Source organism: Arachis ipaensis, chromosome B4 (assembly GCF_059453495.1).
Source record: "Arachis ipaensis isolate K30076 ecotype BB chromosome B4, ASM5945349v1, whole genome shotgun sequence".
Taxonomy (NCBI): domain Eukaryota; kingdom Viridiplantae; phylum Streptophyta; class Magnoliopsida; order Fabales; family Fabaceae; genus Arachis; species Arachis ipaensis.
Genome location: NC_142439.1, coordinates 110,658,032 through 110,669,502, shown reverse-complemented (window position 1 = coordinate 110,669,502; position 11,471 = coordinate 110,658,032). Strand labels below are relative to the sequence as shown.

At 36.1% G+C, this 11,471-nt stretch overlaps 2 non-coding genes across 2 annotated transcripts; both read right to left on the bottom strand.

Annotated features, from left to right (window-relative positions):
• Positions 1-5,054: 5,054 nt before the first annotated feature.
• Positions 5,055-5,163, bottom strand: LOC148568765 (small nucleolar RNA R71). Its single transcript, XR_015882194.1, has one exon. It is a non-coding gene; the product is annotated as a small nucleolar RNA R71 (small nucleolar RNA).
• A 5,089-nt stretch (positions 5,164-10,252) lies between these two features.
• On the bottom strand, positions 10,253-10,360 carry LOC148568764 (small nucleolar RNA R71). The gene has a single exon (XR_015881669.1). It is a non-coding gene; the product is annotated as a small nucleolar RNA R71 (small nucleolar RNA).
• Positions 10,361-11,471: the final 1,111 nt, after the last annotated feature.

Below are 11,471 nucleotides of genomic sequence, written 5' to 3'. Positions count from 1 at the left end.
CTTATTCTTTTATCTCTTTATTTGTTTATTTCAATCATTGAAACCCCTTGCTTTCCACAACTAAAATTGCGTGCACTCATCGGTATTAGTTCCTAGGGAGAACGACCTGGGAGTTAAATACTCTCGGTTTATATTTTCTTTGAATTGTGACAATCTTTAGAATAATAATTTGATTATTGGCCAATTGTTGGTTCAGAGCTATACTTGTAACGAACATCTATTTTGAGAAATTCCTAACCTACAATTTGGTCATTGTCAAAGAACCACTTGCAGAATTATGTAAGCGCGTCTTGGACATTTCAGATAAGCCCTCATAAAAGTCTTAACCTCCACCCTTAGCTTAGTAAGCTTTTGAGGTGGGAAAAACTTGTCAGAAATCCAGTGACAACCTTGTCCCAAGTATCCAGACTCTCCTTGGTCTTCACAGTGTCACAAATCTGTAGAAAATCAGAAATAAACTGATTTGGATCTTCCTGAGGGAGTCCATGATATTCACAATTCTGTTGCACAAGAGTAACTAGCTGTGGCTTCAGTTCAAAGTTGTTTGCAGCTATAGGAGGCACCACAATACTTTTGCAATAAAGATCTGCATTAGGAGCAGTGTAAGAGCCAAGCACTCTTCTAGGTTGCTCATTCCCAACTGGGTTTGCCACATTGGCATTAACAGCATGATTATTATGATCCATGTTGGACTCTGCAGCTTTGTAGAGTCTTGCTTGTTGTAAACGCCGCCAAAAAGTCCTTTCCAATTCAGGATCAAAGTCTAACAGGGGTTCCTTGTCCCTGTTCCTACTCATAAACAGATAGAAGACAAGAAAAGATGGGATTTTCTACGTCAGAGTGTAGAGAATTTCCAGTGAGGTAACCTGTGAAAAGAATTAAAATAAAAATACTAAATAAAATAAACACGAAAATTTGAAAATTACTATTAAAATAGCACAAAAAAAATCAAAATTATTAAACCAAATAATTAAGAGAAATTAAAATAAAAATAACTAGGGGACACCAAACTTAATTTCAGAAATTAAGGAAAAATAAAGCAAGAAAAATTCGAAAATTTAAGGTGCAAGATTAAATAAATTTAAAGCTAAAATGCCTAATCTAAGCAATCAAACAACTAATAGTTGTCAATCACAGTCAATCTCCGGCAATGGCACCAAAAACTTGGTGCGGAATTTATAACCACAAACTAACCGGCAAGTGCACCGGGTCGTACCAAGTAATACCTCAGGTGAGTGAGAGTCGATCTCACGAGGATTGATGGATCAAGCAACAATGGTCAAGTGATTTGCTTAGTCAGACAAACAGAAAGTAGTGTTTGGGTCTCAAATTGCATTAAACTGTAATTTAGAAAATCAGAAAACAAGTAGTAAACAAGTTGTGAATAATAGATGGCGAAACAGTTAAGGCTTCAGAGTTATCTATTTTTTGGATTGACTTTTTTTACTAACTATTTTAATCATGCAAGATTTAATTCATGGCAAACTATATGTGACTGATGAGCAGATAATTTATACGCTTTTTGGCATTGTTTTTAGTATATTTTTAGTATATTTTAGTTAGTTTTTATTATATTTTTATTAGTTTTTAAATAAAAATCACATTTCTGGACTTTACTATGAGTTTGGGTATTTTTCTGTGATTTCAGGTATTTTCTAGCTAGAATTGAGGGACCTGAGCAAAAATCTCATTCAGAGGCTGAAAAAGGACTGCAGATGCTGTTGGATTCTGACCTCCCTGCACTCGAAGTAGATTTTCTGGAGCTACAGAAGCCCAATTGGCGCTCTCTTAATTGCGTTGGAAAGTAGACATCCTGGGCTTTCCAGCAATATATAATAGTCCATATTTTGTCCAAGATTTGATGGCCCAAACAGGCATTTCAAGTCAGCATAGAAATTCTGGCGTCAAAACGCCAGAACTGGCATAAAAGCTGGAGTTAAACGCCCAAACTGGCACAAAAGCTGGCGTTTAACTCCAAGAAAAGTCTCTACACATGGAAGCTTTAATGCTCAGCCCAAGCACACACCAAGTGGGCCCGGAAGAAGATTTCTACATCATTTACTCATTTCTATAAATCCTAGGCTACTAGTTTTCTATAAATAGGACCTTTGCTATTGTATTTACATACTTTTTCATATACCATCTTTGATAAGTCTTATGCTATCTTAGACACGTTGGGAGGCTGGCCATTCGGCCATGCCTAGACCCTGTTCTTATGTATTTTCAACAGTGGAGTTTCTACACACCATAGATTAAGGTGTGGAGCTCTGCTGTTCTTCATGAATTAATGCAAAGTACTATTGTTTTTCTATTCAATTCACGCCTACTTCTTCTCTAAGATATACACTCGTTCTTCAACCTGATGAATGTGATGATCTGTGACACTCATCATCATTCTCACCTATGAACACGTGCCTGACAACCACCTCTGTTCTACTTTCAATAGCTTGAATGTGTATCTCTTGCGTTTCTAATCTAAGATTGGAACCTTCGTGGTATAGGCTAGAATTATTGGCGGTCATTCTTGAGATCCGGAAAGTCTAAACCTTGTATGTGGTATTCCGAGTAGGATCTGGGAAGGGATGACTGTGACGAGCTTCAAACTCGCGAGTGTTGGGCGTGTGACAGACGCAAAAGGATCAATGGATCCTATTCCAACATGATCGAGAACCGACATATGATTAGCCGTGTGGTGACAACGCATTTGGAACATTTTCACTGAGAGGACGGGAAGTAGCCATTGACAACGGTGATGCCCAACATAAAGCTTGCCATGGAAGGGAGTATGAATGATTGGAAGAAGGCAGTAGGAAAGCAGAAGTTTAGGAAGAACAAAGCATCTTCATACGCTTATCTGAAATTCCTACCAATGAACTACATAAGTATCTCTATCCTATTATATATTTTATTTATCTTTTAATTATCAATTCTCCATAACCATTTGAATCCTCCTGACTGAGATTTACAAGGTGACCATAGCTTGCTTCAAGCCGACAAGTCTTTGGCGCCATTGTTAATGATCACAATTTCATGCACCAAGTTTTTGGCGCCGTTGCCGGGGATTGTTCGAGTTTGGACAACTGACGGTTCATCTTGTTGCTCAGATTAGGTAATTTTATTTTATTTTTAAGCTTTTTATTTTTTATTTTCGAAAAAAAATATACAAAAAATTTTTCTTCTTTTTCGTTTTTCCCAAAATAATTTTTGAAAAAAAAAGCAAAAAAAAAATTTATAAAATCTTAAAATAAAAAATATTTTATGTTTCTTGTTCGAGTCTAGTGTCTAATCTTAAGTTTGGTGTCAATTGCATGTCTTTATTCTTCTAATTTTCGAAAATTACATGCATTATGTTCTTCATAGATCTTCAAGTTGTTCTTGATGATTTCCTTACTCTGATCTTTAAATTCTCTTGTTTTGTGTATTTTGTTGTTTCTCATATGCATTTTCAAATTGTTATAGTCCTTAGTATACAAACTTCTAAGTTTGGTGTCTTGCATGCATTGTTGATTTAATCTTAGTTTTCCATGATTAGTTGCATTTTGATTATTTTTCATCATTAAAAAATTCAAAAAAAATTTTAAAATTGTGTCTTTTCAAGTCAATAATACAGAGAATTGAAGATTCAGAACATGCAGCAGAGGAATTACAGAGAAAAAGCTGGGCGTTCAAAACGCCCAGTGAAGAAGGAAAACTAGCGTTTAAACGCCAGCCAGGGTGCCTGGCTGGGCGTTAAACGCCCAAAAAGGTAGCATTTTGGGCGTTAAACGCCAGAATGGATGCCATTCTGGGCGTTTAACGCCAGGAGGACACTAGAGGGAAGATTTTGTTTTTAAATCAAATCTTTTTCAAATTTTCATGATTTTTCAAAATCAAATCTTCTTCAAATCATATCTTTTCAATCATATCTTTTCAAAATCAATTTCTTTCCATTTTTTTAAATTATTATTATTTTCGAAAATCCTTGCTACAATTAGTGATTTAATTCAAAATTTTCAAGTTATTACTTGCCTATTAAGAAAGGATCAAAAGTTTTAATTCTAGAATCATATCTTCTACTTTCTTGTTAGTCAAGTAATCAACTTTAATTTTAAAAATTTCTTTTTTTTTTAATTTGATTCTCAATCACATCTTCTCAATCATATCTTTTCAATCACATCTTTTTCAAAATTAATTTCCAATCATATCTTTTTGATTTCTAATTTCAAAATCTTTTTCAAATATTGCTTAATTTCTTTCTCAATCTTAGTTTTCGAAAATCATTTACCAAATTTTCAAAATTTCTTTTAATTATTTCAATTTTTTTTTTTAATTTTCGAAAATCCTTCCCCCTTCTCATCCTTCTATTTAAGGGACTAACACTCCTCCTCAATGTGCAATTTGAACTCTATCCCTCTTGATAAGTTCGAATTCTCTTCTATCTACCTCCTCCTTCTATTCTTCTTTTCCTCTGACATCTCAAGGAATCTCTATACTGTGACATAGAGGATTCCATATTTTCTTCTCCTCTTTTTTTCATATGAGCAAGAGCAAGGACAAGGACATTCTTGTTGAGACCGATCCTGAACCTGAAAGGACCTTGAAGAGAAAGCTAAGAGAAGCTAAAGTACAACTCTCTGTAGAGGACCTAACAGAAACTTTCAAACAAGAAGAAGCAATGGCAACCGAAAACAACAACAATGCCAACAATGCAAGGAAGGTGCTTGGTGACTTTACTGCACCTACTCCCGACTTTTATGGGAGAAGCATCTTAATCCCTGCCATTGGAGCAAACAACTTTAAGCTTAAGCCTCAATTAGTTTCTCTAATGCAACAGAATTGCAAGTTTCATGGACTTCCATTGGAAGATCCTCATCAGTTCTTAGCTGAATTCTTGCAAATCTGTGACACTGTCAAGACCAATGGGGTTGATCCCGAGGTCTACAAGCTTATGCTTTTTCCCTTTGCTGTAAGAGACAGAGCTAGAATATGGTTGGATTCACAACCCAAAGAAAGACTCTTGGAAAAAGCTAGTCAATGCCTTCTTGGCAAAGTTCTTTCCACCTCAAAAATTGAGTAAGGTTAGAGTGGAAGTCCAAATCTTCAGACAGAAGGAAGGTGAATCCCTCTATGAAGCTTGGGAAAGATACAAGCAATTGATTAGAAGGTGTCCTTCTGACATGCTTTCAGAATAGAGCATCATATGTATCTTCTATGATGGTCTGTCTGAACTGTCCAAGATGTCATTGGACAGCTCTGCTGGAGGATCTCTTCATCTGAAGAAGACGCCTGCAGAAGCTCAGGAACTCATTGAAATGGTTGCAAATAACCAATTCATGTACACTTCTGAAAGGAATCCTGTGAATAATAGGACAAATCAGAAGAAAGGAGTTCTTGAGATTGATACTCTGAATGTCATATTGGCTCAGAACAAAATATTGACTCAACAAGTCAATATGATTTCTCAGAATCTGTCTGGAATGCAAGCAGCAACAAGAAGTACCAAAGAAGCTTCATCTGAAGAAGAAGCTTATGATCCTGAGAACCCAGTAATGGAAGAGGTGAATTACATGGGAGAACCCTGTGGAAACACCTATAATCCTTCATGGAGAAACCATCCAAACCTCATGGAAGGACCAACAGAGGCCTCAACAAGGCTTCAACAACAATAATGGTGGAAGAAATAGGTTTAGCAATAGCAAGCCTTTTCCATCATCTTCTCAGTAACAGACAGAGAATTCTAAGCAGAGCCACTCTGAATTAGCAACTATAGTCTATGATCTAATCAAAACCACTCAAAATTTCATGACTGAAACAAGGTCCTCCATTAGAAATTTGGAGGCACAAGTGGGTCAGCTGAGTAAGAAAGTTACTGAACTCCCTCCTAGTACTCTTCCAAGCAATACAGAAGAGAATCCAAAAAGAGAGTGCAAGGCCATCACCATAACCCACACAGCCGAACCTGGAGAGGAGGAAGAGGCAGTGATCTCCACTGAGGAAGACCTCAATGGACATCCACTAGCCTCCATGGAGTTTCCTAATGAGGAACCATGGGAATCTGATGCTCACACAAAGACCATAGAGATTCCATTGAATTTACTTCTACCATTCATGAGCTTTGATGAGTATTCTTCCTCTGAAGAGGATAAAGATGTTACTGAAGAATAAGTTGCTAAGTACCTTGGAGCAATCATGAAGCTAAACGCCAAGTTATTTGGTAATGAGACTTGGGAGGATGAACCCCCATTGCTCATCAAAGAACTGAATGACTTGACTAGGTAGAGATTACCTCTGAAGAGACAAGATCCTGGAAAGTTCTCAATACCTTGTACCATAGGCACCATGACCTTTGAAAAGGCTCTGTGTGACCTAGGGTCAAGCATAAACCTCATGCCTCTCTCTATAATGGAGAAACTAGGAATTTTTGAGGTGCAAGCTGCAAGAATCTCATTAGAGATGGCAGACAATTCAAGGAAACAAGCTTATGGACTTGTAGAGGATGTCTTGGTAAAGGTTGAAGACCATTACATCCCTGCTGATTTCATAATCCTAGAGATTGGGAAGTGTATGGATGAATCCATCATCCTTGGCAGACCCTTCCTAGCCACATGATGAGTGGATAATTTATACGCTTTTTGGCATTGTTTTTACATAGTTTTCAGTATAATTTAGTTAGTTTTTAGTATATTTTTATTATTTTTTAAATAAAAATCACATTTTTGGATTTTACTATGAGTTTGTGTGTTTTTCTGTGATTTTAGGTATTTTCTGGATGAAATTGAGGGACTTGAGCAAAAATCAGATTTAGAGGTTGAAGAAGGACTGCAGATACTGCTGACCTCTGACCTCTCTGCACTCAAAGTGGATTTTCTGGAGCTACAAAACTCCAAATGGTGCGCTCTCAATTGCATTGAAAAGTATACATCCAGGGCTTTCCAGAAATATATAATAGTTCATACTTTGCCTGAGTTTAGATGACGCAAACTGGCGCTCAACGCCAGTTCCATGCTGCATTCTGGAGTTAAATGCCAAAAACAGGTTGCAAAGTGGAGTTCAACGCCAGAAACAGGCTACAAACTGGCGTTCAACTCCAAGAGAAGCCTCTACACGTGTAATGCTCAAATCTCAGCCCAAGCACATACCAAGTGGGCCCCAGAAGTAGATTTCTGCATCATTTACTCATTTCTGTAAACCCTAGTAACTAGTTTAACATAAATAGGACTTTTTACTCTTGTATTTAGGGATATTTTGGAACATATTTAGTTTCATCTTTAGATCACGTTTGGCGCTGGCCTCTCGGCCATGTCTGGACCTTCATCACTTATGTATTTTCAACGGTAGAGTTTCTACACACCATAGATTAAGGTGTAGAGCTCTGCTGTTCCTCATGAATTAATACAAAGTACTATTGTTTTTCAATTCAATTCAAGGTTATTCTGATTCTAAGATATTCATTCGCACTTCAATATGAATGTGATGATCGTGACAGTCATCATCATTCCCAACCTATGAATGCGTGCCTGACAACCACTTCTGTTCTACCTTAGATTGAATGAGTATCTCTAAGATTCCTTAATCAGAATCTTCGTGGTATAAGTTAGAATCCATGGACGGCCATTCTTGAGATCCGAAAAGTCTAAACCTTGTCTGTGATATTCCGAGTAGGATCTGGGAAGGGATGGCTGTGACGAGCTTCAAACTCGTGAGTGCTGGGCGTAGTGACAGACGCAAAAGGATCAATGGATCCTATTCCAGTATGATCGAGAACTGACAGATAATTAGTCACGCAGTGACAGCGCATTGGACCATTTTCACTGAGAGGACAGGATGTAGCCATTGACAACAGTGATGCCTAACATACAGCTTGCCATAGAAGGGAGTATGAATGATTGGATGAAGATAATAGGAAAGCAGAGGTTCAAGAGGAACGAACGCATCTCTATACGCTTATCTGAAATTCTCACCAATGAATTACATAAGTATCACTATCTTTATTTTATATTTTATTTATCTTTTAATTATTAAATCTCTATAATCAATTGAATCCGCCTTACTGAGATTTACAAGGTGACCATAGCTTGCTTCAAGCCGACAATCTCCGTGGGATCGACCCTTACTCACGTAAGGTTTATTACTTGGATGACCCAGTGCACTTGCTGGTTAGTTGTGCAAAGTTGTGACAAAGAACTAAGATTATGAACGTGCGTATTGAGTTTTTAGCGCCGTTACCAAGGAATAGAACCGTCACGATTTCCGCGCACCAAGTTTTTGGCGCCGTTGCCGGGGATTGTTCGAGTTTGGACAACTGACGGTTCATCTTGTTGCTCAGATTAGGTAATTTTATTTTAATTTTAAGCTTTTTATTTCTTATTTTCGAAAAATACAAAAAAATTCTTCTTTTTTCGTTTTTCCCAATTAATTTTCGAAAAAAAAAACCAAAAAAATTAATAAAATCATAAAAACCAAAAATTTTGTGTTTCTTGTTTGAGTCTAGTGTCAATTTTTAAGTTTGGTGTCAATTGCATGTTTTTAAAATTTTATGCATTTTTTTTCGAAAATTTCATGAATGGTGTTCTTCATATTAAAATTTTATGCATTTTTTTTCGAAAATTTCATGCATTCATAGTGTCTAAGCATTAAAAATTTCTAAGTTTAGTGTCTTGCATGTTTTTCTTTTCTTAAAAATTTTCAAAAATAAGTCTTGATTCTTGGTGCTCATCTTGACATTCATAGTGTTCTTTGCATGCATCATTTGTTTTGATCCAAAATTTTCATGCATTGAGTCTTTTTGATGTTTTTCTCTCTCGTCATTAAAATTCAAAAATTAAAAAATATCTTTCCCTTTTTCTCTCATAAATTTTCGAAAATTTGAGTTGACTTTTTCAAAAATTTTTAAAATCTAGTTGTTTCTTATGAGTCAAATCAAATTTTCAATTTAAAAATTCTATCTTTTTCAAAACTTTTTCAAAAATCAAATCTTTTTCATTTTTCTTTTATAAAATTCAAAAATTTCAAATTGATTTTCAAAATCTTTTTCTTATTTTTATTTCATATTTTCGAAATTAATGCTAACAATTAATATGATTGATTCAAAATTTTTAAGTTTGTTACTTGCCTAATAAGAAAGGTTCAATCTTTAAACTCTAGAATCATATCTTTTTAGTTTCTTGTTAGTCAAGTAATCAACTTTGATTTCAAAAATCAAATCTTTTCAAATTTCTCTTTCAAATCTTTTTCAAATTAAGTTTCAATCATATCTTTTTCAAAATCAATTTCAAAATCTTTTCTAACTTCTTATCTTTTCAAAATTAATTTTCAAATCTTTTTCAATTAATCCTATCCTTTTGTTTCAATCATATCTTTTTCAAAACTACCTAACTAATTCTCTCTCTCTAATTTTCGAAAATCACCTTCCCCTTTTTCTAAAACTTCCATTTTAATTAACTATTTGTTTTAAATTTAATTTAAATTTTCCTTTCTTAATTTTCGAATTCTAATTTTAATTTTAAATTAAAAACAAAAATATTTTTTTATTTTAATTTATATTTCGAAAATTCTTCTCCCTCACCTCCTTCTATTTATTTATTTATTTACTAACACTCCTCTTCATCCAAGAATTCGAACCTATTCTTCACCCTTGTGTTTGGATTCTCCTTCTTCTATTCATATCTTCTTCCACTCGCATAAAGGAATCTCTATACTATGACATAGAGGATTCCATATTTTCTGTTCTCTTCTTTTTCATATGAGCAGGAACAAGGACAAGAACATTCTTGTTGAAGCTGATCCTGAACCTGAAAGAACTCTAAAGAGGAAGCTAAGGGAAGCTAAAGCACAACTCTCTGGAGAAAATCTGACAGAAATTTTCAAAAAAGAAGGAGACATGGCCGAAAATAACAACAATGCAAGGAAGATGCTTGGTGACTTTACTGCACCTAATTTCAATTTACATGGAAGAAGCATCTCAATCCCTGCCATTGGAGCAAACAATTTTGAGCTGAAACCTCAATTAGTTTCTCTGATGCAACAGAATTGCAAGTTTTATGGACTTCCATCCGAATATCCTTTTCAGTTCTTAACTGAATTCTTGCAGATCTGTGATACTGTTAAGACCAATGGGGTTGATCCCGAGGTCTACAGGCTTATGCTTTTCCCATTTGCTGCAAGAGACAGAGCTAGAGTATGGTTGGACTCTCAACCTAAAGATAGCCTGAACTCTTCGGATAAGCTGGTCATGACTTTCTTAGCCAAGTTCTTTCCTCCTCAAAAGCTTAGTAAGCTTAGAGTGGATGTTCAAACCTTCAGACAAAAAGAAGGTGAATCCCTCTATGAAACTTGGGAGAGATACAAGGAACTGACCAAAAAGTGTCCTTCTGACATGCTTTCAGAATGGACCATCCTGGATATATTCTATGATGGTCTGTCTGAATTATTTAAAATGTCATCGGACCATTCTGCAGGTGGATCCATTCACCTAAAGAAAACACCTACAGAAGCTCAAAAACTCATCGACATGGTTGCAAATAACCAGTTCATGTACACTTCTGAAAGGAATCCTATGAGTAATGGGACGCCTCAAAGGAAGGGAGTTCTTGAAATTGATACTCTGAATGCCATATTGGCTCAGAATAAAATATTGACTCAGCAAGTCAATATGATCTCTCAGAGTCTGAATGGATTGAAGGAATCATCCAACAGTACTAAAGAGGCATCTTCTGAAGAAGAAGCTTATGATCCTGAGAATCCTGCAATAGCAGAGGTGAATTACATGGGTGAACCCTATGGAAACACCTATAATCCCTCATAGAGAAATCATCCAAATTTCTCATGGAAGGATCAATAAAAGCCTCAACAAGGCTTTAATAATGGTGGAAGAAACAGGTTTAGCAATAGCAAGCCTTTTCCATCATCCACTCAGCAGCAGACAGAGAATTCTGAGCAGAATCCATCTAGCTTAGCAAATATAGTCTCTGATCTATCTAAGGCCACTCTAAGTTTCATGAATGAAACAAGGTCCTCCATTAGAAATTTGGAGGCACAAGTGGGCTAGCTGAGTAAAAGAGTCACTGAAACTCCTCCAAGTACTCTCCCAAGCAATACAGAAGAGAATCCAAAAAGAGAGTGCAAGGCCATTACCTTGCTTGGTGTGGCCGAACCCAAAGAGGAGGAGGAGGATGTGAATCCTAGTGAGGAAGACCTCCTGAGACGTCCAGTGACCAATAAGGAGTTCCCCTTTGAGGAACCAAAGGAATCTGAGGCTCATCTAGAGACCATAGAGATTCCATTGAACCTCCTTCTGCCCTTCATGAGCTCTGATGAGTATTCTTCCTCTGAAGAGGATGAAGACATTACTGAAGAGCAAGTTGCTAAATACATTGGTGCAATCATGAAGCTGAATGCCAAATTATTTGGTAATGAGACTTGGGAAGATGAACCTCCCTTGCTCACCAATGAACTGAATGCATTGGATAAGCAGAAATTACCTCAAAAGAAAC